This window comes from Camelus bactrianus, unplaced genomic scaffold (genome assembly GCF_048773025.1).
Source record: "Camelus bactrianus isolate YW-2024 breed Bactrian camel unplaced genomic scaffold, ASM4877302v1 HiC_scaffold_55, whole genome shotgun sequence".
Taxonomy (NCBI): domain Eukaryota; kingdom Metazoa; phylum Chordata; class Mammalia; order Artiodactyla; family Camelidae; genus Camelus; species Camelus bactrianus.
This window is the reverse complement of record NW_027413972.1, coordinates 884,252-910,000: the sequence shown is the minus strand read 5'-3', so window position 1 is coordinate 910,000 and position 25,749 is coordinate 884,252. Positions and strand designations below refer to the sequence as shown.

Here is a 25,749-nt window from a genome sequence, read left to right as displayed (position 1 = left end):
CACGCTTTCGAGGGTCCCTTAGGTCCCTAAGATGGTTTTCGTTGTTCTTTATTGGTTTTTCTCTCAGCTGTTCTGATTGGGTTCTTTCTGTTGTCCTGCCTTCTAGGCCACTTATTCGTTCCTCTGCGTGATCTAGCCTGCTTTGGACAGCCTTTAGACCAGTTCTCATTTCAGCCAATGAGTGGACCAGTTCTCCTTGACTCTTCTTTATAGCTTCGATTTCGTTTTTGACGTATAGTATATCTCTCAACACTATCTCTTGGAGTTCCTTCAGGACTTGGATCACTCCTTTTTGGAAATCTTGATCGAGCAGGCCATCCATGTCTATTTCATGGATCGTGCTTTCAGGGAATTTCTCTGGCTCTTTTAATTGGGAGTGGTTCCTCTGCTTCTTCATAATGCTCCTATCTCTCTGGCACTGTGGCTTAAGGAGTATCAGTTATCTATTGGTGTCCTTAAGGAGTTTATGTATTTATCGAAAGCCTAGGCAGGCATAAAACTTTAAAAGAGAGAGGGGGATAGGGGGAGAGAGAGAGAGACAGAGACAGAGACAGAGGGGGAGAGGGAGAGAGGGGGTGGGGGCAGGATGTTAAAAGAATGGAGAAAAAAAGGTTTGAAAACAGTGTACGATCAATAATAGAAGAGCAAGTTGAAGCAGAATAGCAATTGAGCTGAGACGTCTTCTAAAAGCCTTTAAAAACAAATAGAAAAGATCAGAAAATAATATACAGTTGTTTCAAAAGTAAATTTTTAAAAGGTAATCGGAAATAGAACAGATTTTAACAAAAGATAAAACAGAGGATTTTAAAAGACGGGAGAAAGAAAAGGTTTGAAGACAGTGTGTAATCATGAATAGAAGAGTAAGTGGAAGCAGAATAGCGATCGAGTTGAGACGTCTTTTAATAACCTTAATAAAAAGGAGGAAAAAAATCGAGAAACAATATTTGAAACCTGTGAATAACCAGTAACAGGAGATCAAAACCAAGAGAATGAAAAAGGGAAGGGGGTGGATGTTTAAAAATAATAATAATGAAAAGACTTGAAATGAAACATTTAAAAGGGATTAAAACCGTAAACGTATACGACTGTTCAAAAGTAAAGGTTAAAAAGGTAACAGAAGGTAAAACCGATGTAAAAGAGATTAAAAAAGAAAAAGGAAAAGAAAAAAAAAAAGAGGAAAAAAAAAAAAAAAAAAAAGGATGTGTTCTCCTGGAGACGGTGCGCTCTTAACGGTTTCACCGAGAAGTCTTTCTGTCGTCGCCCTGTTTCGTGAACTCAGCTTGCTGTTTCCGCGGGCCCTCTGTCGGCGCCCTCGTCTGTGCTGCCCTCGGTGCCTGTGGGCAAGTAGATCGCGCCCCCTCCTGGCACCGCGGTCGGATGCTGCGTTCCTGCCGGGAAGGAGGGAGGGTGGCTGGCCGCCTGCCCTCTCCCGGCGCCGGTCGCTCCGCTGCTCTGTGCGGCTGTGTGCTCCGCCTCGGGTCGGCGCTCCTCTCCGTAGGTGGGCTCGGGGAAGACGGTGGAACCGCCCCGCCCCTGCTGCATTCCAAAACTCGGCTCCTTCTTAGTCTTGGTGGCGCGAGTTCTCTGAGGTACCGGGGCAGATATATAATATCTGCCTCAGGCTGAAAACGAGTCTCAGTCCTGCCTAGGAGGTTGCAGAGCCCCCGGGTGCGGATTCGAGTCTCGGCCCCGCCCCCGCTCCCGCCCCCGCCCGCGCGCTGCGCGCCGCGCGCCAGGGGCTATGGCGGCTGTGGCTGCGCCCCGCCTCTCTTCTCGCGAGAAGGGCCGGTGATGGCGCCGCGGGTCTGAGGAGATGGAGGCTACGGCGCCCCTCTCCCCAGGGCACACCGGCCGTGTTGCTTTGCCTTTCTTTCCCCGTAATGGATGGGTTGGGGGGGCGGGTTGTTCTGCTCTGTATCCCCTCCTGGCCACGGCGCGTGGTGCCGCCGCCACGGTCCTCTGCCCGGCTCGTGCGGCCTGTCCCGGCCCCCGGCTGCCGGCCTGCGACTCGGGCTGGGTGTCGCGGGGACCCTCTGTGCCCGTTTCACTTGGATAGGTCGGTCAAGGGGCGCTCCGGGCAGCTCTGAGACTCGGAGGCTCCCCCACCGTCCCGTCGGCCTCTCCGTTGGAGACGGGGAGGTCTGGCGAACGAGACCTATTCCTCCTCTGCCGGTCCCTCCCGCACTGTTTTGCTTTTGACTCTTTCTTTTCTCCTTTTCTCCTACCAGATTTTGGGCGTCTTTGTCTTTCGAAGAGGGCGGTGTTCTGTCGGAGTTCCGCAGGTGGTCTGATTGGCCGAGTGGGTCCGTCGATGTGAGTTTTGGTGTATTTGTGGGAGAGGGTGAGCTACGAGCGTCCTTCTACTCCGCCGTCTTGCTTCTTCTCGGGTTATTTTTGAAGAGTAGGTGCTGGGGATTGAACCCTGGACCTTTATTTTTTGCATGCTAAGCATGGGCTGTACTGCCTGATCTCTAGACCCTCCCCACCGCAACCCCCCCCTTTCCCACCGCCTCCATAGTACTCGATGAATCTCCTACCTAGATATCTATGCTTCCTTGGAATAGGGCCGTCGTTTTCTTCATCGGATTGATGCACGTCTGTGGATTCGTCTCGTTTCTCTCCACTGCGGTGGGTGGCATCGGGGCGTGGGGTGGGGTGGGGTGGAGTGGCGTGGGCTGGGAACAGTTCTTCACGTGTAGAGGTGGAGCGGAGCGATGAGGATGGTGACTGTTTCCCCGAGTGCTCGCGCCGGGTGATGGAGGCCTGTGGTCTGACTTGGAAGAGGACTCGGGTGACCAGAACAGAGCCCGTGTGGGGTCGTTGTGGAGGGAGGAACTCCACCCCCCCCCCAGCCCCAGCCAAGGCACTCGTACCTCATCGAGGGACGGTCGGCCGAAAACAAACGAAAGCTGTCAGAGGTTTGGGGGTGGGGGTGAAGGGGTGGGTGTGTGTGTGTGTGTGTGTGTGTGTGTGTGTGTGTGTGTGTGTGTGTGTGTGTGTGTGTCTGTGTCTGTGTGGTGTGTGTGGTGTGTGTGTGTGGTGTGTGTGTGGTGTGTGTGTGTCCCCGTTCCCCGTACCACGGTCTCTGGTCGAGGCCCCCCCGAGCGGAGAAACGCACGCCAGGCCGTCCGTGCTCCTGGTTGTCCGGCCGCGTGTCCCTGCCACCCAGAGATCCCGAACCGTCCCGCTCGCTCCCCTGCCATGTGCCATGTGCCACCTGCCTGTCGGCCGGGCGCTATTTTAGACCCTGCGAAGAAGTCGACCGGACGGCCGGGCCGGGCCGGGCCGGGCCGGGCCGAGCCGAGCCGAGCCGAGCCGATCTGAGCCGAGCCCGTCCAGGCTGGGGTGGGTGGTGCTGGGTTCAGAGGAGTGGGGTACAAGCGGGAGGCGGGCGTCGATGGAGGGGAGGGGGAGGGGGAGGGGGAAGGGAGAGGAAAGGGGAGGGGAGGGGGAGCAGGGATGACGATGGTCTGGGGCTTGGCGTGTGGGGTGGGGGTGGGAGGGATGGTAGCCATCCTATGACTTTCTCTCCCTACCCCGCCTTTTGCAAGTCTGTTAGAGTGACAAGGTGGTGCTGGTTTCTGGCTGGTGCACACCATAGTGATTCTGTTCTTCTTTTTCCTGGTCTTTTTCAGGAACCCTCGTCCCGAGGGACTGAATCTAGTGCCCTGTGCTGCGCGGTACGACCTAGGGGTCGAATCTGCCAGGAGAGGACTTACAAGGATTTGGAGGATCCTGGAAAACTGCTACCATCCAGAATCCTACATGGATGTTCAAGATCTTGTGGATGGACGGACGGACGGAAGACGGATCGAATGGAGGCCCCGCCCCATCCCCTGGACCCCTTGGCCCAGGAGGATCGTGATGGGTCTGGAAAGGACTCTTCCGACGAGGGTCTCGGGATGGACTTTCTCGGTCTGCGGAAGGTGTTTCTGCACAAAGAGGAAGAGAGGGGCGTTCTCGGCCAGAGAGCCCGAACCGCCTCCTTTCAGGGATCCGCTCCAGTCAGGGTTGGGGTCGGGGTCAGAACGCAGCCACCGACAGCTCCCCTCCCTCGTCTTGGCTCTCCAACTTGGGAAACCCTCCTCCCTGCCCCCTCACCCATCTTCTCGTCAGCCGGCCTCCAGCTTCCCCGTGCCAACCACCTCTCTCATGCTGCCGGACTTTCCTCCTCCTTGGGCTGCCAGGAAGCTCTCCCGCTCCTCCACGTGCTTTGGCTTGGAATCCCTGACAAACACAAGCGGTGCTGGTGGGCGGGGCCGTGGGCGGTGGCAGAAGGACTCCCTTCATCTTATGGGAGCGATTTTTATCTCCATAGAGGTGGCGATTGAGAAAACACATAAAATCACTCAGAAGAATACCCATGTGTAGTATCCCTGACCTAGATCCGTGTCTGTCTGTCTGTCTGTCTGTCTGTCTGTCTGTCTGTCTGTCTCTCTCTCTCTCTCTCTCTCTCTCTCTCTCTCTCTCTCTGCCTCTCTCTCCATTTCGCTATTCTCTGTGTGTGTGTGTGCGCGCGCGCGCATGCGTGTCTGTCTGTCTCCCTTGTCTCTCTTTCCTCTCCTCTCCCCTCCTCTCCTCTTCCCTGTTCTCCCCCCTTCCCCCTCACCCCTCCACTCCTCTCTTCTCCCCTCCACTCCTCTCCTCTCCCTCTTCTCCTCTCCCCTCGCCTCTTCTCATTTCCCCTCCCCTCCCCTCTTTTCCCTCCTCTCCTTTCCTGTCCTCTCCCCTTTTATCCCTCCTCTCCTCTGCTCTTTCTCTCTCTCTCTCTCTCTCTCTCTCTCTCCCCCTCCCTCTCTCCCTCTCCCCCCCCCTTCACTTCCCTCCCTCCTCCCTACCCCCCCAACCCCTACCTTCACAGGGCCTCATAGATTGCAATCGGTTTCCATGAAATGTGATGAAGAGGGAATGAATTTTAGAATGATATCCCCATGCCATCGAATCCTTCTTCCCCAGGGATAGCGACTTATTTGTGGTCGTGTTTGTTTTTGTTTTTCTTGTTGTTGTTTTGGGGCGCATCGAGGGCGCAGGAGGCGTTGGGAGTGAGGGTGATGTTTCTCTTTCTGTCTGTCTCCTCCTTAGGACGGATTTTAAGAGGAGGGAGGACTCACAGAAATCTACCATCTTGTCTCGTACTGCAGCTGTGTTTGAGCTTCCTATACGATCTGGGCGGAACACTCCCCACCCTCACCTCAAGCCGCCATTGCCGCCCCCTCAGCCCCCTGCACCCCCGTCCAGTCCCACACTTGGGGCGGTGGTTGGGCATGGGGGGATGTTGGCGGGGTGGTGGTTGGTGGGGGGTGGGGTGGTGGAGGAAACCAGAAAACAGACCACTGTGGCACGTGGGTGACTGGGGCTTCAGGGTGAAGGAGGATGAATAAAATGGCCGGAATTAGGCTAACGGATTATTGCTTCTTTTTTTGGCGGGGGGGGGGAGGATCATTAGGTCATTCATTCATTCATTCATTCACTCATTCATTTGCTGGGGGGGGGGTGTCATTCGGTTTCTTATGCTCGCCCTGAAAACGGTCAACTGTCCTGACTGACTGGTTGCTGCTCACGGTTCCAGGCCTGTTGTTGAAACTGGAAGCTATCGATCTTACTGTTTCTACTGTATTTCACTCATTGAAAGTCATCATCATGCTGGGTCTCTGAGTCTTTCTCCGAGGAGAAGGTCGGTCACGGGACTAATGACCTGACAAAATAGCCTGAGTGACCAAGAAGGCCACACCTTGAGTGCTTATGAGATAACGAGATCTAACCACCAGCCTCTATAGAATGGGTCACCTGGAGGCATCGTGACACCATTCTGAGTCTTCTGATGAGAAAACGATTCTGTGGATGGTGATCGATGCCCGATTGTTTGAGCTATGGCTCTAGAACCACCCCACCCACTCCATCCCCAAGGTGGGTACACAGTTTTGAAGACGCTAGCCTGCTGTGAATCCCCTTTGCCCGGCAGAGCGATAAAATGGCCTCTTTGCTTCTAAGCTCCGAGACCTTGTCTCTGGATTCTTGGGCTCGTCGGGGACGGGGGCCGATCTTTTGGCAACAAGCGTGCTTCAGAAACAGCGGATGCCCGAGAAGGACACTCTGCCTCTCCCTCTTCTTCCGGGCCTGAAATGGGGAGGAAAAAAACATCGCTTCCCCTGGAAGCTGGAGTCCGGAACCCGCCATCCGGAGGGACTTCTGGCTTGGCCTTCTCCTGGGGTGGGGGGGGGAGGGCACGCCACTGCACGTGTTCTTTGTCAACTCCCTGTTTCTCTCTTCTCGAGTTATCTCTTTGGGACGGCTCCCACACTGGGTGAAAACAGACAGACAGGCTGGTATGTCTCCCTACCCCACCCTTCGCCCCCAAATGACTGATCTCCTGTCCCATCAGAATCACCACTTGTTTTCCAACGTGGCTTTCTTGGATCCTGGAGGACTTGTAAAGGAAAAGCCCAGCTGGGCTAACAAGCTAAAGTCACAAATCTAAGTGTGATAAGTGTCCGTTTACTGATCTAAGTTCTGCTGGGCTAACTCGTAAATCTGAAGTTTAGTGTCAGTTTACTGGGCTAACAAGCTAACTCGTAAATCCAAGCTCAACAAGTGTCAGTAACGTGATCTGTTCCAAATTGATAAGCTCCAGTGTACTGATCCTTTGCTTTTTGTTGTTTGAGCCTTATTGGCGAATAGACCCATATTTGTAATTAACCCTATGAAACCTCATGTGCACGTCTTGGAGGTGCTCAGAGCTTCGGAGCAGAAGCCCCTCTGAGCCCGCCGGCGTAATAAATCTGAGTACTCCAACCCTCCGAGAGGTGCTTGTTTCTTGGCTGGCCTGTCATTTCCGTAACAGACTGATATCAACTTAGAGCCAAGATGGGCGCAGAACTGAAGGAGCTTCTCGGCTGGCCTAAGAAGCCTGTCGTCGTGATGTGGGAGGCATTCTTTACGAGGGACCTATCTGATTAAGTGCTTGACCGCCTTTTGGACTTTGAACCAACTTGGAGATAGGAACTAGGATGAGAGGGCACCCGAAATAGCTCAGCAAACTCTTCTCCATCCTTAGAAGACAGACAGACAGACAGACAGACAGACAGACAGACAGACAGACAGAGTGTGTGTGTGTGTGTGTGTGTGTGTGTGCGCGCGCGCGTGTTTGTGCGCGTGCGGGGGTGTGGGAGAGGGAGGAGATGACGTCAGCGTACTGGACACTGTTTCAGTGACATGGGGAGTGCTGTCAACTAGGAAGGAACGTCATGTATTCTTCAGCCTTGTGTCTGTACAGGTGGGTACACTCAGGGTTCCAGAAAGGATGGGATATTCCTGGCAGTCGTCTACTGCCCTGGCATCGAGGGCTGGCTGGCTGGCTGGCTGGCTGTCATCCAAAGTGGAGGCTCTCGTGAAAGGGACGGAACCGAGTCCCGAGGAGATGCCTCCTTCACTGACTTTCATGCAAACACAGTGGACCACAGCCTCCGGAAAGAGGGTGGGTGGCACACGTGGCCCCAGTCTGTTCTGTCCATTCGGCAAATGGCCTGGGTTAGGGGAAACCCAGCATGGCGACCATCCGACAGGCCGACCCACCGACCCACGGACGTTCTCGGTTTCTCCCAGCTTCCTGGATGACCTCCCCCACCCACCCCCACCCCACCCGCATTCCTTCACCCACCGTGGTGTCTGGTGTCAGGGCACTTGGAAGATGACTCCCATTGTTCAATAGACAGGGGCAGGAAGATTCCTATAGGACCGCAAAAACAGTCAACTGGCCATACATACATACATACATACATACAAACTTTTTGTCCCCAGAGGCCTCAGACCTCCTCTCTCTGGACACGCTGAACCCCAGTAACTGGCCCCCATTCAACTGCCACATAGTAGGGGTCATCCAGACGTTCTTGGGATGGTAGGTATGACTTCCAAAGGGGTTGAAGCCTTCCTTCCCCCGCTGCAAGCCTGATGCCATCAGCATGGCCAGGACACTGCTACAAACAAACAAACAAACAAACAAACAAATAAACAAACAAACAAACAAACACACACACACACACCACCACCACCACCACCACCACCAACAACAACAACAACAACAACGACAACAAAAGACAAACACATGCGTATGTGACTTGGGGACATACTTTCCGCAGCCTCCAGGGACGAAGGCACTCGCTTCGCTGGGTAAATCCTACGAGGCTTCACTAAAGCGCTTGCCAACTTACTTCTCAGAAAGATCGATCTCTGCCCCCATCACCCGCCATCATCAGGCAAGGTCGTCAGAATCCATGGGAGATATAGACTAGAAGAAGAAGTAGAGGAAGGAGGAGGAGGAGGTGGAGGAGGAGAATCAGTGACATGAGGTGTGTACGACTTCTTGTCTCCAAGAGGATTGAGTTTTAAATTTTTTTCTTTTCAGATACAAGGGAAAATAAACTTCTGTTTTTTCCCCTTCCTTCCCTTTTAGAGGCGGACACCCACATGGTAACTATCATACCTCTGTCAGCAGAATGGAATCCTTTCTCTTTTTCTCCCTCCCTGACCCTTCTGGGATTCAGAAATCCTCCATGAGGATTTTTCTATTCTTGGCAGCAGAGTTATTAGCATCATTGACTTGGAGGCAAAAACTTAGGTTTCCATTAAACTGGGATAGACATGCATGGATAAGAGATACTAGTGCTACTCGTTCTCCTTAGGGTTCCCCTGTGTCTGTGGGGGGTGTGTGTGTGTGTGTGTGTGTGTGTGTGTGTGTGTGTGTGTGTGTGTGTGTGTGTCTGTGTGTCTGTGTGTCTGTGTGTCTGTGTCTGTGTCTGTCTGCCTGCCTGCCTGCCTGCCTGCCTGCCTGCCTGCCTGCCTGTTTATTGTAGGAACTCTCTGTCAATGGAAGTATAGTTGACTTACAATGTTGTGTTCATTTATGACGTACGGCATAGTGATTCACTTATTCACACACACACACACACACACACACACACACACACACACACACACACACACGTATACTTTTTCAGGATAGGTTATTACAAGCTATTGAACATAGTTCCCTGTGCTAGACAGTAGGACCTACTTGTGTACCTAGTTTGTATAGGGTGGTTTATATCTGCTAATCCCAAACTCCTGATTTATCCCTCTGCCCTCCCCCGTTCCTCCACCCTACCCTGTCCCCTGTGTTAACCATCGGTTTCTTTTCCATGTCTGCGAGTCCAGTCTGTTTCTGGTTTGTAAATATTCCTTGGAGTCTTTTTAAAATGGAGTTATTTATGTATGGATGGGTGTCTTGACTTACTTTCAGATCCCACCTAGAAGTGATGGCATAGGATATCTGTCTTCCTCTGGGTGACTGACATCACTAAAGCTACGGAACGCTTCACGTATGTGCGTGTGTCGTCCACGTTCAGGGGCCGTGCTGATCTTCACTGGATGGTTCCCGTGTTAGTCGATGTGCTGTGGCAGCAAGCGCTTGCCTTAGGGTTTTTGTCTCAACCTGAAAGCCGGCCCGGAGACTGAAGGTCTTCTAGTTGCCTCCACTATCTGCCTAGGACCATCTCCACGAACGTTTCCCATTTTCTCTCACCCTTTTGTCTTGGCATCATTGAGTACTAAAATGCTCCGTCTCCTGAAGCCCTGCAGACTGAAGCTGGACAACGGGAGGTAAACGTCAGAGAAATGGCCACAACAGCTCCTGTGGAAACCATCCTAGGGCCTGTTTTTGGAGGAGCCGCTCAGAGAGTTGAGCCGAACACCCCAGGACATCATCAGAGGCATTTCAAACTGCTCGAGCCGTTTCGATGACCCCGATGTGTGGAAATCTCCTACCAGACTGACCCCCTACTCCCGGCCCTGAATCTGGTTTCTCATCTGCTCCAATGATTAACCTTTTTGCTGTACTTTGGTTTTCCACACAAGTGCCTCTTAGGCGATACCTGACTGCTTGCTCCCTAGGCCTAGCTTCAGAAGCCCATCGACACCACCGCCTCCTGAGACGAGATACTACAACTGTTTCCTTGAACAGACCTGTTCTCAGAACTAAGAAACTGGGTCCATGAAACGCAGGCCCTCTAGGAAACTATTCCCTCCCTCCTGCCCCCACACCACGCGCACGCACGCACGCACGCATGGACGCACATGCACAGTCAACAGCCCAGCTTTTAATGTGTAAAACTTCCAGGGAAGTTACAGAATAGGGAAATGTTGGGGTCCAGAGTAGGCTGCCCCAAAATGTGCCCGATGGACTATGCTGAATGAAAGGGACTTCACAACTGGCCAAGGGGGAGGGTATAGGTCAGTGGTAGAGTGTGTGCTTAGCAAGCAAGCACAAGGTCCTGGGTTTAATCCCCAGTACCTCCGGTCAAAAATAAATACATAAAATCGAATTCCTCTCCCCGCCCCCCCCCCAAAGTATACACTGCTGTATGTCAACTCTGTCTCAATAAAACTGGAAGAAAAAAAGGAAAAAAAAAAAAAGATTTAACAAAAGAAAGAAAGAAACAAACAAAGAACTGCCCGAGGCAAGAGGAACACTCTGGCCCTCCTTTCTGCCTCCCTGGAAGCAGGGGAAAAAGAATTTTGTTTTTTTAAAGTCTCCCATCCCAGAGGAATCTATCAAGTCAGAGGTCTGCTTCCATGCCCTTCCATGATTCTCAAACGGTGTAGTGGGGTTTACCCAGATTAGGAAAAGGAGGGGACTCCTTTGGCCTGAGACCAGGCGAGATTCTCCCCCTCCCTCCCGCCTCCCTCCGTGCAGTTGGGACGGGGTGGCCTAAGGGTGGGGAAATTGAAACCAAAGAACAAAAGCCGTTCAACAGAGAGGAGCCGGAGGCCAAGTCAAAGGCTCTGACCTGAGCACAGAGCTTTCTGCATTTGAATGAAGCGATTGAACGAGGCCCTGCCGAATGGATCCTCCTGACGTCCCCGCCCCCGCTTCCAGGAGACAGTCAGTCGATTTGGGACCGATCGGTGGAGAAGGCCTGGGAGGCGGCGGCGGCGGCGGTGGCGGCGGCGGCGGCGGAAGCAGCGGCGGGGGCGGGGGGGGGTGGAGCGCGGGCGGGGGCGGGACCAACGGTCGCTCCAACTCTGCCTGCCTGCCTGTCTGCCTGCCTGCCTGCCTGCCTGCCTGCCTGCCTGCCTGCCTGCCTGCCTGCCTGCCTGCGGGGCTGAGGCCTGAGGGCCACGCTGGTTCCTGCCACTCAGGGAAACTTCTGCAGGTGTTGCCGAAAGATCGCCCTCCCCCACCCCGTCCCTGACGAGCCAAATAACCCAGAGACAGGGTCTTAGAGTTTAGAAGAAAAGAGGCAGCTTGATTGCTTTGCTGGGCAAAGGGGACTCACAGCAGGCTAGTGCCCTCCAAACTGTGAACCCGTCTTGGGGTTGGGGTTTCATGCTTCTGTGGACGAACAGGTTGGAGCATGAAAGGGAATCACAACAGGCGGGAGCACAAAAGGTGCTCATGATCAACAAGGGTCTCTGATGAAACTTCCTCCTAAATCTGGATGAGTGTCTGATAACATGGGACCTCCTGGTGGTCTAGTAGGTCATCAGCCCGTGACCTTCTTTATCTGGTCAGACTCACCCGGCGGCACCAGCGCCACGGAGGAACTCGGGGTGGGGGGTGGGGGGTGGGAGGGGGCTGGTCGTTCTCCTGAGCTTATCCTCCCGTGACTCCCTTCCTGGGGAAAGACTCAGACGCCAAACATGATTGTCAAGTTGAACGATCAGAGGAAGGTCAAATCAAACAGTTAGAATCGACAACTTTAGCTGTTTTTAACAGTGGGCCTGGAGCTGGGAGCGGTGTCTGGTCAGTCGAGTTTGCTGATGGTTCTAAAAGCAAGCAGTAAGCATAAAGCCAAAAATTGGCTTAGCCTAAGTGCGGCCACTTCATGATTCCTCCTTCACTGGGGGCTGAGGCGTGGGGGAGGGCGGGGGTGGGGGACAGGACTGAGGTGGCGGCGAACTTCTCCGTGAATGCTCGGAGCCGAACTGCTCTCTGGGCCTAGGTCTGAAAAAGGCCTGAGTCTCAGCTATGTCAGATTCTCTCTCTTTCTGGGCACATGGACTGACTCGCCCCGCATCCTCCCATCCTGTCAGACCCTTTGGACACACACCTCCACCTGAAGAGTTCTTTGGCCTCGTCCAGAAAAAACAAACACACGCACGAACAAAACCAAACGAGCACACAGAAACCCTGCTGATCTCCTTGGACCCCATTCACTTCGGAGAGTCCCTCTCGTAGAAATCCCCTCTGCTCGATGATTTCACCACAGCCGCCTCCCTTTCTCCGGCACAGTGACCCCCCACCCCCACCCCTGCGTGGGCCCTGTCCCTCTACCTATCAAAAACCAAACCCCAGGAGAAAAGAAAATCAGAATGCTGTTTTGAGCCACTGGATCTGTGAAAGGAACCAAACAGAAAGCTGAAATAACCAAACCAGCCGAACACCAAAAGCGAACAGACAGATACCCCAGAAAGAAGGGCACGCCGACCCTTGCCCCTTTCCTTCCTGGAATCAGGACATAACATAGATCTACACCCCACCCCCCACCCCACCCTCCCCAGATGTCTTCTTTATGCCGGAACGAGAGTGACGTTCTTATTGTCAACGGTGCTGTTATGGAAATGACAGGCCGGCCAAGAAACAAGCACCACTCGGAGGGTTGGAGTACTCAGATTTATTACGCCGGCGGGCTCAGAGGGGCTTCTGCTCCTAAGCCTTGAGCACCTCCAAGACGTGCACGTGAGGTTTTATAGGGTTAAGTACCAGCTTGGGGTATTCGGCCAATAGGCACGCAATAGCTTTAGCAACATCATTATCACGAAAGTAGAGGCAGTGAGGCAGCAAACCAACATTTCAAGGCCAGATATGTCTCTTTGAAAATCCAGCTGGCTAGCAAAATATGAACAGGGAATCAGCAAACCGGCACTTATTAATTTAGATTTACGAGTTAGCCCAGCAGAACTCAGATCAGTAATCCGACACTTGTTACACTTAGATTTGCGACTTAGCTTGTTATCCCAGCTGGGCTTTTCCTTCACAGTGTAAAGCGGAGAAGGAGAGAATTCTGTACAAACAGACCTCGATGAAAAGAATCCTCACCCTCTTTTAGGCCCCCACCTCAACACACGTGCGCGCACACGCGCGCACACACACACACACACACACACACATGCATGCACGCACGCGCGCGTATAGTTACTCCTGTTCTCTCTCTTTCTCTCTCCCTCTTCCTTTCTTACTGATTTTTTAAAAATGTTTACTGATAACACAGAAAATAATTGCTTAAATGTTGTCCAGGAATGATATTCATTTTTGAAAACATGATATATATTGTAAAGGATTTGGGCTCCCTTAGAAAAATCCCAGTCCAGGCACGATTGTATAGCACCTCCTTTCACTTTCAAGTGTCTCATTTCAGACAATAAAGTAGCCAGTCATCTTCCTTGTGCATGACCTTTGTAACTGGCACAAGTCAAACGGCACAAAATTCAGACCCAATCTCCTGATCCATATGATTCTCATATTCTTTTTTTTTTTTTTTTTTTTTAGCGAGTCCAGAAGCTATGGGTCTGTGCCAACCACCCGTGGCTGTTCACTATCCAGCATTTCTTCCATTATCTTTATGTTGTCCTGTTTCTTGGAAGTATTAGTGCAGCTACTTTTCCCGATGGTCTGTCTCTGTCTCTGTCTCTCACTCTTTTCTCCTTCTTTTTTTTGGGGGGGGGAGGAGGGGGATGGGTTTGATTAGGTTATTTATTTATTTTAATGGTGGTTCTGGGGATTGAACCCAGGGCATCATGCATGCTAAGCAGGCACCCTAACAATGATCTATATCCTTCTCTACACCGCCCCCCCGACCCTCCAGCACCCCCCCCCGTCCCCGGCCAGGGCCTGTCTTTGCTCAACCCAATAGAAAAGCATTTATGTTTTGCCAGTTTCCTGGGTCCTTCTTTGTTTCATAAAACTGAGAAGAAATACACGTGGAAGTTCTCTCCTATGAATTGAACAGACTGAAGATCCTTTAAATAACCAAATGAGGTGGAAGTGCAGAGAGTACCATACGGGAACACACCGAGGCACATCGTCATCAAATTGACCAAAATTAAGGATAAGGAGAAAATATTAAAATGAACGAGAGAAAAGCAACAAATAACATACAAGGGAACTCCCGTAAGGTTATCAGCTGATTTTTCAGCAGAAACTCTACAGGCCAGAAGTGGGTGGCACAACATACTTAAAGTGATGAAAGGGAAAAACTGACAGGTAAGAATACTCTATTCAGCAAGGCTCTCGTTCAGATTTGAGGGAGAAATCAAAAGCTTCACAGATAAACAAAAGCTACAAGATTTCAGCACCATCAAGCCGGCTTTACAAGGAATGATAAAGGATGGTCTCAAGTCATCAAATCCTAAGAAAAGAGAACAAAAAGATGACAGAGAAAGGGAGGGGGGGAGAGAGGGAGAGAGAGAGGGGGAGAGAGGGGGGGAGGGAGAGAGAGAGAGAGAGAGAGAGAGAGAGAGAGAAAGAGAGAGAGAGAGAGAGGGAGGGAGGGAGGGAGGGAGAGGAGACCTTCGAAAGATTGCTTTGCCTGTTTAGGGTCTTCCGTTGTTCCTTAAAAATTTTGAAATTGTTTGTTCTAGTTCTGTGAGGAATGTCGTGAGTATTTTGACAGGGGTTGCATGGAACCTGCGGTTTGCTTTGGATAGTGTGGCCATGTTGATAGTATTGATTCTTCCAATGCAAGAGCACAAGGCATCTTTCCATTTCTTTGTGTCATTTCAGATTCTGGAGTATAGATAACCTCCTCGATTAAGTTTATTTCTAGGCATTTTACTGTTTTTGACTCAATGGAAGTGTTTATCCCAGTTATAAAATTCTGGTTTTTAAAGTGGAGGGGGGAAAAAAAAAAAGGAAAGGAAGGGCCACAAATGGCAAAATATCCTTCTTTCTCATGGGTGAATTGTATTCCATTACGTGTGTGTATGTGTGTGTGTGTGTGTGTGTGTGTGTGTGTGTGTGTGTGTGTGTGTCCCCTCTTCTTTATCTATTCAAATATTGATGTGCACTTAGGATGCTTCCGTATCTTGGCAATCATAAATGATGTTGCTGCTAATAGCAGGGTGTGTGTATCTTTTTGAATTCATTCTTCTTTTGTGGTTGGCTTTATTCCTTTGATAAGTATGTAAGTTTAAAAAGCTAAAGCTCTAAACCTTCCTGGAAACAATGAACAGTACATATATGTAAATTAAAAATATATGTGCAGTAAAAACATTTTAAAAAAATAAATAAATAAAAAAGAACGAAAGACAAGGAAATTAGCTATCAAGCCGTGAAAGACATGGAAGAAACTTAAAAGACATCTTACTAAATCAAAGAAACCGGTCTGAAAATTGTTACCAACTGTACAATTCCAACCAAATGACATCCTGGAAAAGGCAAAGCTCTAGAAACAATCAAAAGATCATGGTATCCAGGGGTTTGGGGAGAGGGAGGGAAGGAGGAATGAACAGATGCAGCGTGAGGGATTTTTAAGGCGATGAAATTATTCTGTAGGATACCATAGTGGTGGCTGCATGTCATTGTACATTTGTCAAAACCCATAGAACGTACAACCTCAAGAGTGAACCGTCCTGTAAACTATGGACTTTGATGGATAATAACGTGTCCATGTCGGATCATCAGTTTTACCAAATAGGCCACACTGATGAGAGATGTTGAGGGGAGTGGAGGATATATGTGTGGGTGGGGAGGGCTATGTGAGAACTCTCTGTATTTTCTGCTCAATTCTGCTGTGAGCCTGAAACTGCTCTAGGAAATAAAGTCTATTAATCAAAAACAAAAACAAAAACAGAAACAGAAACAAAAACAAAACACCCAAATGAGGTGAACCAGGATTCAGTCATCCAAAATGGAGCTGGACGGCCAGTGGGAGGAACTTTGTTGCAGACATAGTCCTGTTTCAGGGAGGGGGACGTTGTCCCCTCCCTCTACACATCTTGAGTTCTCTGGGCTGGACTGATCCAAAAATGGACCCCAGACGGATCGTTGAGCAGGAGCGACAGGGAACCTACTGTCTTTCATTCAAGCACTCATGTGTCCCCGAAGCAGGCAGCTTTTCTCCGTTTTAGGACAAGAAATCAGCCCTTTGTGCGAAATGGGCCGGGCTGAGAGCCTTTGGTTTTGGGTGACCCGTCCGTGAAGAATCGAGACGGAGTTTGGGTTTTGGGGAGGGGGGGAAGCCCCTGAAAGAAGTCACGAGGTTGGTTGGTTTCTCTAGGCTTCCGGGGCCTGAAGGCTCTCAGTGGGTGATCAGGGTGTTTTCCTAAGTCCAGATGCAGGGAGGGCACCCTCCACGGAAGTGATCGATTTCCCGCTTTCAGGGAGACAGAAAGAAGAGTCTGAGGGTCCCTCTTGCGTCTGCTGGCCCCTCGGCTTCTTCGGTCACTCTCATTTCTAACCCATCCGTGTGCCACGGAGGCACATACATGTTTGGGGTGGCCTCTCCTGGGTCCCGACACCGGCATCAATGGGGGGAGGGGGGGCATGAGTGGTCAGAACTGTATCAAGCTCAAGGGCACCACCAACCGGTTTCAAAAACAAATCTGCCAGCAGCTGCTAGCCGCAGCCTGGTCGTTTCAAAGTTCCCGCCTTGCTCTTGTGGTGTGTTTTCTTTCGTTTCCCCTTCTCCTCTTGCCCCGTGGGGTAGTCTGATGACACACACTTCCAGTGCTTCTTTCTTGCATCTGTGTCTCCTGGGCTGCAGTCCTAAGAGCCCCCCCCATCGCCCCCGTCCCCCCAATCAACTCGTTTCTTTACCCTCCACCAGGTCTCCTGGCTTGGAAATCTCGGCTCACAGCATGTGTCTCGTGTCCTCTCTGAATTCACGGGCCCAGCCATCCACCCTAAGGAGACGGAGGGAGGGAAGGAAGGTTTTGACCTGGCGACCTTCCTTGCCGGCATCCTCCGGATTTGGGACCCTTCAGTGCGCCACCTGCCACCCGCCATACCACTCTCACCCTGAGGCCTAGCCCTCGGGGCTCCGTCCACGCGGAAACCTGAACGCGGACGGACCTGGACGGTGGGCGGGGTGGGGGTGGGGGTGTGGAGGGGCTTGCTTCATCACTGCCGGAACCGTGGAGGCGACCGGGACAGACGCGTCCTTCAAGAGGTGAAGGGACACGTCGCCCGGGCTAGGTCCGTGCCACAGCATGTGATTTGGCTCTAAAAAGGAAACCAGGGACCCGTGGAGCCGAGAGACCTGTGGGAGACAGGCGGGGCCGATTCTGCGTGCCCCTGACTCCCTGAAAGAAGCCAATCTGAAAAGGTGGCATCCTGTAGGGTACCGGCTCTAGATGACATTCATTCTCAAAAGGGCAAAAGCCCCAGAGAGGGTGAAAAGATGAGTGGGGTCGGGGGTGGTGGTGGTGAAGGTTGTCTGTGTGGGTGTGTGTGTGTGTGGGTGTGTGGGTGTGGGTGTGGGTGTGGGTGTGGGTGTGTGTGTGTGTGTGTTGTGGCGGGGGGTTGTTGATGAATAGGTGGAGCACAGGGGACTTTTAAGCAGCGAAACTCTCCGGTAGGTAGGTCCACGATGGGATGAAAACCAACGTGTTGGATATGGCAATACCTAAGATGGGGTGAACTGAAAGAACCCTTCTGGGTGTCCCGCCCCTCAGCCGAAGTTTAAAGTCCTTCCTAAAGCCAGAAGGTAAAGACACACGAGAGCAATCTGAGGGGCCATCGCTGAGGAGTAACAGCGAGGCCAGTGAATCCAGTGAAAGACTGACTGACGTGGGGGCCTGGGTCCCTCGGCTCGACCCCCTTCCCCGGGAAACCGAAGCCTTCGACGCAGGGATGCGCTTTGACACGCTTCTGTCTCATCGGAGAAGGCTTCTTCTGCCTGGCATTGCGTGACGGGGCCGAGAAACCCGTCCTCTCCTCCTCTGCGTGAGGTAGCGGTCGCTCCCGCCTTTGCGCAGCGGTGAAGAAAGCTACCAGAAACACGGTTCTGCGTTTCTCTCGATACCGTGGGCGAGCGTCACGGCTTTTCCTTGCGTTCCACCATGCAGTCAGATAGCATTCTCAAAACTAAGCGTGCCATGCAAATTTTCCTTTTCCTTTTTTAAAGTGACTGTCAAGAACTTAGGCAGCATCGAGTGAAAATGTTGGGCACCTTCATCTCTTGGTTTGTATGGAGCCAGCTAGGTCATCAGACCCACGTCACCATGATTTCTGAATTCTAAGATCCTTTCCAATCCATGATATTGTACACTCCTGGGTCATGGGATGTCACTATGGCTGATCAGGTCAAAGGGAATGTGTCCCTCCAGAGCACTTATTAACACGTCAGTTTATTTAAACGACAACAAAGGAAATTCCCTTCGGGCGATATTCATTCCACACGCTAAAGGAAAGCGATAGGTTGTGTGCCTGAGCCCACACAGTGTGACGCAGGAACGGGGTGGGGGTTGAGGGAGGAGGAACTCTGGCTAGTGTCCAGGACCTAACGGGAGATAGAGTGGAGGATTTTTGCCCTTCTTCAGGGACAGGGTGAATCGGCCCGAGGTTGACTTGTGCGCTCAGAAAGAGGGCCTTTACCGGATGCCCCGAGCAAGCAGACTTTTCTTTTCTTCTTCTTCTTTTCTTTTTTCAGTTTTATTGACATAGGTTTGACATACAGCCCTCTATCAGTTTCAGGTGTACAGCACAATGATTTGACTTCCATAGACTGTGAAGTGATTATTAGGTAACTTTAGTGACCAGGAAACAACGATATGTTAAAAGGGGGTTTAATCAACAGAACTGCTATTTCTGATGATCATCTATTCCTAAGAGAAAGGACAGATGAACACTCCAAAATGCAGGAAGTGCATAGTCACAGAATGATGAACAATCTTTACCCGTGCCGACGTTTTGACGCCAGGATACGTGGAAAGCTGAAGTTTTAGAACATAGAAATATTTGGCTCTCCATTTGACCTGGAAATCTCCTTGTTGGAAAGAAGCTAATTTCTCCTCCTCATCCTCGTCCTCCTCGTCCTCGTCCTCGTCCTCGTCCTCGTCCTCCTCCTGCCTTTTTAACTAAAAAAATAAAAAAATAAAATAAAAAAAAATTTTTTAACAAGAAGTTTTTATCTTTTTGGAGGGGGGACGGGTCATTAGGTGTCTTTATCTACGTTTCAATTAATTATTTAGATTTATTATACGTTTTCAGTGGTGGTACTGGGGACTGAGCCCAAGGCCTTGTGCATGCTGAGCACGCACTCTACCGCAGAGCTCTACGCTTTCCCAGAAAGGAGCAAATTTCTAAACATAGAACTGGATGAGTAGGTCAGCTTTTTGATCTCATAGAAGCAGCGGCCCAGTTCTCTGGGGGGAACCCTCCTTATCTTGTCCATCTCGACAACGTCAGAAACGTCTGTCTGCATAGCCCACAGTGGCCTGAGACTGAGGCCAGGGGGCTGAATCAGGTAGAACCTGAAACCGAATGGAAGAAACAAACAAACAAAAAAGGGTGGGGAGGGGCACGCGGAGGCCTTTTTAAACGTACACACTGCTGCGTGGTCTCCCTCGTCGAAACTCTAATTCGCAGCCTTCTTAAGGAGAAATATACACCTGAAACGTCTTTTTTCCACACAGAGTTTAAAAGCTTTCACCCTCCGAGCCGAAAAACCTTACCCGTCCCATCGGTTCTTTCTGAGTGAGTGGGTTCTCTAGTGTCCTACGCGTCTGCTGGGAAACAAGCTGCTGGAGAACCAGCAACTAGAAACCAAGCTGCACCAGCATTTCCATGAGCGTAAAATCTTACATTCACACTTACTTGCTTAAAAATGCACACGCCTGCTTTGTTTTCATGTTTTACACAGTCGATGACCTATAACATGTATGATGCTCAAGAAATTGTGTGAGGGGCAATCCTGAGATTGACCGTGAGGGCGCAACAGATGGCAGATATTTCCTTAGGGTAAAACAATGGACGGTCATGGGAAGCCAGATCATCCATTAACAGAACTTGGTTCTGGCAGGAAAGCATGTGGTTTAACCCCGGGGAAATATTTGCTATCTCGAGATGTCCCAGAGGCAATCACAGGATACACTTAGAAATTTTGCATCCCCCGAGGAGGGTGATTGTTCCTGGAAGGGATAGGCCTGAAATGAATCAGTTAGCCAGCAAGCAGAACTTCGTGCTTCTGGCATGAAATATCTAAAGCCCCACCTCTTTGATCGCATTTCTTTTTTTTTTTTCCCTGAGCCGTATACTCCCAATAAACAGGATGTCGACCAGGCTTTTGGCACTCTAGATCCACGAGACCTTGAGTCCCCTGGTCCCATTTTCGCTCTTTACTTGGTCTCTTTGTTTCTTAATTCTTGCGTCGCCCGTCCTCAGACACGGTCCCGAGCTGCGCTGGACACAGCACCCGTCCTACCCGACTCGTGAGTGACCTATAGTTTTTAAATGAAAGCTACAAAATCTCTGGTCATGTCGATCTGCTGGTCTCGTCTGTATGAGACAGGGCAGTACCTGAGTTTCAGAGACACACACAGACACACACACACACACAGACACACACACACACACACACACACACACACTCTAAAGGGAACAAAGAACAAAGAAAGATAGAGAAAGAAAAAGAAAAAGGCTCAGGGGAATAAAGGATTCGCTTGCTCTCTGTGACATGACCCAGTAGACCTAGTTGTCACGAGACAGGAAGCTCAACTCTCCGTGTTTACATTATCTGTTCCTGAGCTTTCTTGCAGAAAATTCTCATGCGTTTCTTTCCCCTCACGGAAGTCTTCTCTATTCCCCACAGAGCCTGGGGCGATGGCTCTTCACCCTGGAGCCGCCTGCGGCCGATCCAAGATATCGGATGATTTATGGAAGTGATCAGTGATCCTGAGACAAAGCCCTTCCTTTAGGTAGAAAAGCATGGCCCCTGCTGCTCAGGGAGCTGGCACTCCCCCTCCCTCTCCCCTCATGCCACCTTCTCCTTTGTGCACAAGCTATCGCTTTCGCAAAAGAGCTTGGCTTGCCTGAGAGTCTTGTGGAAGCCATCCTCATTTCTATGGTACTGCCGTCCAAGGATCTGGAAAGGGCCCGGTCCCATGTATGCATGTATGCATGTAGGCACTTGTGTATGTCCCCGGCTTGTAGGCCTGGCATGTTTCTTCCTCCACATACACTTGCCAGAGTTCATTCATGAAAGAGCTCTATGGAACTGGTTTTCAAGGGAACATGCAGGCAGGGAATGCGAACAGGAAGGAACCCAAATGTTTTCCTTCAGGTTGACATGATCTAGGACAGATCCTTTCATCCAGAAAAGCAAATGTCAAGGGATCGGTCTCGTGAAAAGAGCCATGTCTTGATTGTGACGAGCAGCATTCGAGGTGAAACTTTTCGCCTCCCTAGGTTTACCCCGAATCCATTAAGTTCCTGTGGGTTATCTCTGTCATAAAACGTGTCAGCCAGGAAAAAAAAAAAAAAAAAAAAGAGTCTGGGAGCGATGGTTGGCTCGGTCTCAAGTCTCAGGAAGTGTTCACACCCCAAGCAGTCCGAGGGGGTAGTGTGTGTGTGTGTGGGGGAGGCGGTCCATCTCTGAAAAATTGGTGCCTCCTCCACGTAGTTTTTGGTCCCTTGCAACTGAAGCATCTGGCAACGTCCCTGGAATGTTTAGATCGTTTCCAAAGAAGATGAGATACGGAAGCGTTCGTTCCTGGCTCCATGAGTCGAAGGGGACGTGCTTTAATATCTTTCTGACAGAAAAGACTCGAGATCTGTCAGTGTGTTGGCCGACATGACTGGTATACCTTCGGAGGATGGATGGACCTACAGACAGACAGACAGACCGGAATACATACATACTTACTTACATACGTACATATGTAAACATACAATACAATACAATACAATACAATACAATACAATACAATACAATACAATACAATACAATACAATACAACAAAACAAAATGAAACAGAATAAAATAAAATAAAATAAAATAAAATAAAATAAAATAAAATAAATTAATTTAAATGAAAATAAAAGGATGCTGTGAGGAGAAAGTGTCTGTTTCTGGCTAGGACCAAATCGTGTCCCTACGTGGACCGGTTGGGAAAGACTGGTGTCCCAGATGGTTCACCGTGACTTCCTCGTGAACAATTGCTGTGACCGATTCGGGCTTCGGAACAGTCACGGTCTCGTTCTGAGGAACGTCTCCTGGAAAGCATGTGGAGACCGTCTTCGTCTGCCGTCCTTAGGAAACGTTCCAGCAGAGCGGGTGTCCGAGAGCCTCTAGGGGCGATGGCTATGCTTCGTGGACGTCTGTCCCTCTTCAGGCCGAATTTCGTGGAAGTATGCTGATCTGGCCAGCCGACAAGTCTGAATGGGGGTGATTTTTTGGTAGAAATGCGCGTCCTTGGAGAGACCAGGGGAAGGGGAGCATGTCTCAGTGGAAACTCTCGTACAGCGTGATAGAGATGAGAATGCGGTTCTGTGTCATCATCTTTGCGTGCTTCCCGCCACCCTCCCCCTCCCCGCCCCGCCCCGCCTTCCACTGATACGCTGGGCCACGTCACGCATGCTTCGAGTTTTCTCCGATGGTTGGCCAACGCTCTTCCGACTCCCGTTGCCCATGGTTCTCCCGCTTTGGACTTGGCATCCTCGAGAACCAAAGCCGCCCTTTCCCTGAAGCCCCGCCGAGCCGGGCTGAGCAGCTGGACATCCGCTGGAGAGAGGTCACTGCCGTGTCCCCTCTCGAGACCCTCCTCCTGCCCGTTGCTGTGGAGGCCACTCAGAAAGTGGACCTGAACCCGCATGCGTTTTTCAGGCCACCCGAGCCTCTTCGAGCCCGACGCCTAGACATCTTCCTGACTGGTGGCGCTCCGGACTCACACCCTGGGTTTCTCGTTGGCTTCAGCCACGGACCTTTGTCTTCCTGGAACGAAAGACCAGACCGGTTTCATCAGGTGGAACCACCTGCCTGGTGGCGGGACTGTCGTGGAACCCTGTGGACCACCCCGAAGTGTATATGCAGCCCAAGGGTGATCTCTCCAGTTGAACAACCATCGAGGCCCAAAAGGACCCCTGCCCCGGGAAGAAAGAAACTTTGACCTTGACCCTTAGCTGCCCGAACGAGAATTTGGATCAGGGTTGGGTAGGGTGATGGAGATCTCCCTTGGCACAGTTCCCGTGTGCGGGACTTTCAATGACTCTGTCTTCCTGAAAGGACACCCGCCCCCTGACCACGCTGTCTCGTCATCAGTTTGTTTCCACGAGGGACGAACCGTCATTGTGTGCACGACAAAGTTGGCCGCTGCCTGTTTGGTCCGCCATCGCTCCGTAAGGGACCGACGAAGTGTGCGTCGTGACCAGTGACCGATTTCGGAGCCCGTGGGTGGTGGGCGGGTGTGTATCTGTTTTCCAGGTCACGCGCGACGCGGTGTGTCGTGGTGTGGCCCGCCCGGCCACCCCACCTCCCTTCCCCCATGGAAAATCAAGGGAGAGTATTGCCCGAGACAGACGAAAGTGCAGCCACGAAACCTAAAAGGATGACCCTGGATGTCAACTTGGAGGTGGCTAGGAGACGGCTGAGCATGCATAGGATCACACTGCACTGCCACCGTGTGGGATGCCGCACATGTGTCGCCGTCGTGGTTTTCATCTCCTCCACCTATTGCCCTCACCTACATCCACTCTTTATCTCACTGAACTCTTTTTTTTTTTTTTTTTTTTTTTTTCCGGTAAGACAGTGAGAATTTTCCCTCTCTCTCTCTCTCTCTCTCTCTCTCTGTCTCTCTCTCTCCTACTGTCTCTCATAATTGACCTGACAAGGGGATGTCCGTTTTCACGTGTCCAACATAGCGATTCGGGATTCTTCCATGTTCCACGATGATCACCGTGATGAGTCTGGTTACGGATCAGTCACCGGACAGCGTCATGACAATAGTATGGATTGACTCTACTCGCCCTGCTGTCCATGACCTCCCGTAATTTGTGTATTTATTAATTGGAGTTAACTGGAAGCTTGTACTTTTTCCTCTCCCTCACCCATTGCACTCATTGTTCCTTCTTGGTATCCATGAGCCTGTTTCAGCTTCCTTGCATGTGTTCCTGCGTATTGTCTTGGGGATTCTGCCTCGAAGTGACAACATCCCTCTCGAACTTAAGTCACTTAGTTAACATCATCCCCTCTAGGTGTAGGTCTCTCCAGACCACGTGGCACTGTCCATTCGTCCATCCGCGGGCCCGTAGTGGAACTGCCGGGTCTTCCAGGAGTTTTCTGTGGAATGTTTTGAGGGACTTCTGTCCTGTTTTCCCTAATGGCTTTCCTCCACCTCCGTTTCGCCCTCTCCCCCTCGCCCCCACCACCAACCCCTGTTCCGTGTTGCCTTCTGTCTTCCGTCGGAGAGCGGAGTCTGTCAGGTATGAGTCGAGAGCTCTGTGTCCGCCTGCCAGCCCGCCCACCAGGCCCCATCTCGAACGGTGGTCTCTATCACGTGTTCCGTCAGGAGCAGGCACTTTCTGCTTGTTTTTGGAACTTGCTGTCGAGATTCCAGGTTCTGGGCCTGTCCGGATATCTCTTGGAAACGGAAATGTGTGCGTTTTCCCCTTTTTTAAATTGTGTTCGTTTGTTTACTTACTTATTTATTTATTTACTTACTTACATTTATTTATTTATTTAGGCCTTTTTTTTTTTGGTTCTTGCTGCTGTTGTTGCTTTCGGTGGTTGTTTGTTTATTCGGGGAGGGGAGGTAATTCGTTTCTTTTGCTGGTTTGTTGCCTGACTTAGTGATTGCCTGACTTACCGACTTCCTTATTGACTTGAACGGAAGTCCTGAAGATCGAACCCTGGACCTCGCGCGTGCTGGGCAGGCACTCTGCCGCTGAGTTCTACGCTCCATCCTCCCCCTCGCCCCCTCCCCCATTTGGGGGAGGAAAAAAATAATTTTTTTTTTTTCCTTTTAAACTGAAAACGTCCGTTTGGGTCTCCTGCACGTGTTTCATCCCTGGTTTTCTGGCTTCTAGGAGGTGGAGTTGACCGAGTTCTTGGACTGTTGAGGAGAGGAACCCCTGATGGGCTGCGGTTGTGCTTTTTCTACGGTGTTTTTGTTTTTGTTTTTAAACCCCAGAGTAGTTCTACAACTTGATTTCCCTTTGGTGGTGGGTTTTGTCGTTTGTTTTCATGTTTCCTTTCTTTCTTTCTTTCTTTCTTTCTTTCTTTCTTTCTTTCTTTCTTTCTTTCTTTCTTCCTTCCTTCCTTCCTTCCTTCCTTCCTTCCTTCCTTCCTTCCTTTCTTCCTTTCTTCCTTTCTTTCTTCCTTTCTTCATTTCTTTCTTCCTTCCTTTCTTCCTTCCTTTCTTCCTTTCTTCCTTCCTTCCTTCCTTTCTTCCTTCCTTTTTCCTTTCTTTCCTTTCTTTCTTTCCTTTCTTTCTTTTCTTTCTTTTTTTTTTTTTTTTCGGATGGGGCTACAGTTTCCTTGTCCACGTTGACTGTGTCAAACACACACACCGACACACACACGCACACACAGACACGCGGATGCGCATGCACAGTGTTGCTCTGTGTAGATGCACTGAACCTCGATTTACCGAGCGGGTGGCTATCGACTCGCCCCCCCGAACCCCCGCCCGCATTTTTTTGTTTTCCCTCCTCCTTCCTGCGGTTGTGGTCAGCCGTGCTGACGTCCGTGTTCTCACGACCGACCGCGAGTGCGTTTTCCCCACGCGCCCGTTTGTTGTCTTTGGGCTTTGTCGCGATCTGTGCCGAGATCGATTTCTCTT

At 50.9% G+C, this 25,749-nt stretch overlaps 1 non-coding gene across 1 annotated transcript; it reads right to left on the bottom strand.

Annotated features, from left to right (window-relative positions):
- Positions 1-9,333: 9,333 nt before the first annotated feature.
- Positions 9,334-9,442, bottom strand: LOC141576992 (U6 spliceosomal RNA). Its single transcript, XR_012505426.1, has one exon. It is a non-coding gene; the product is annotated as a U6 spliceosomal RNA (small nuclear RNA).
- Positions 9,443-25,749: the final 16,307 nt, after the last annotated feature.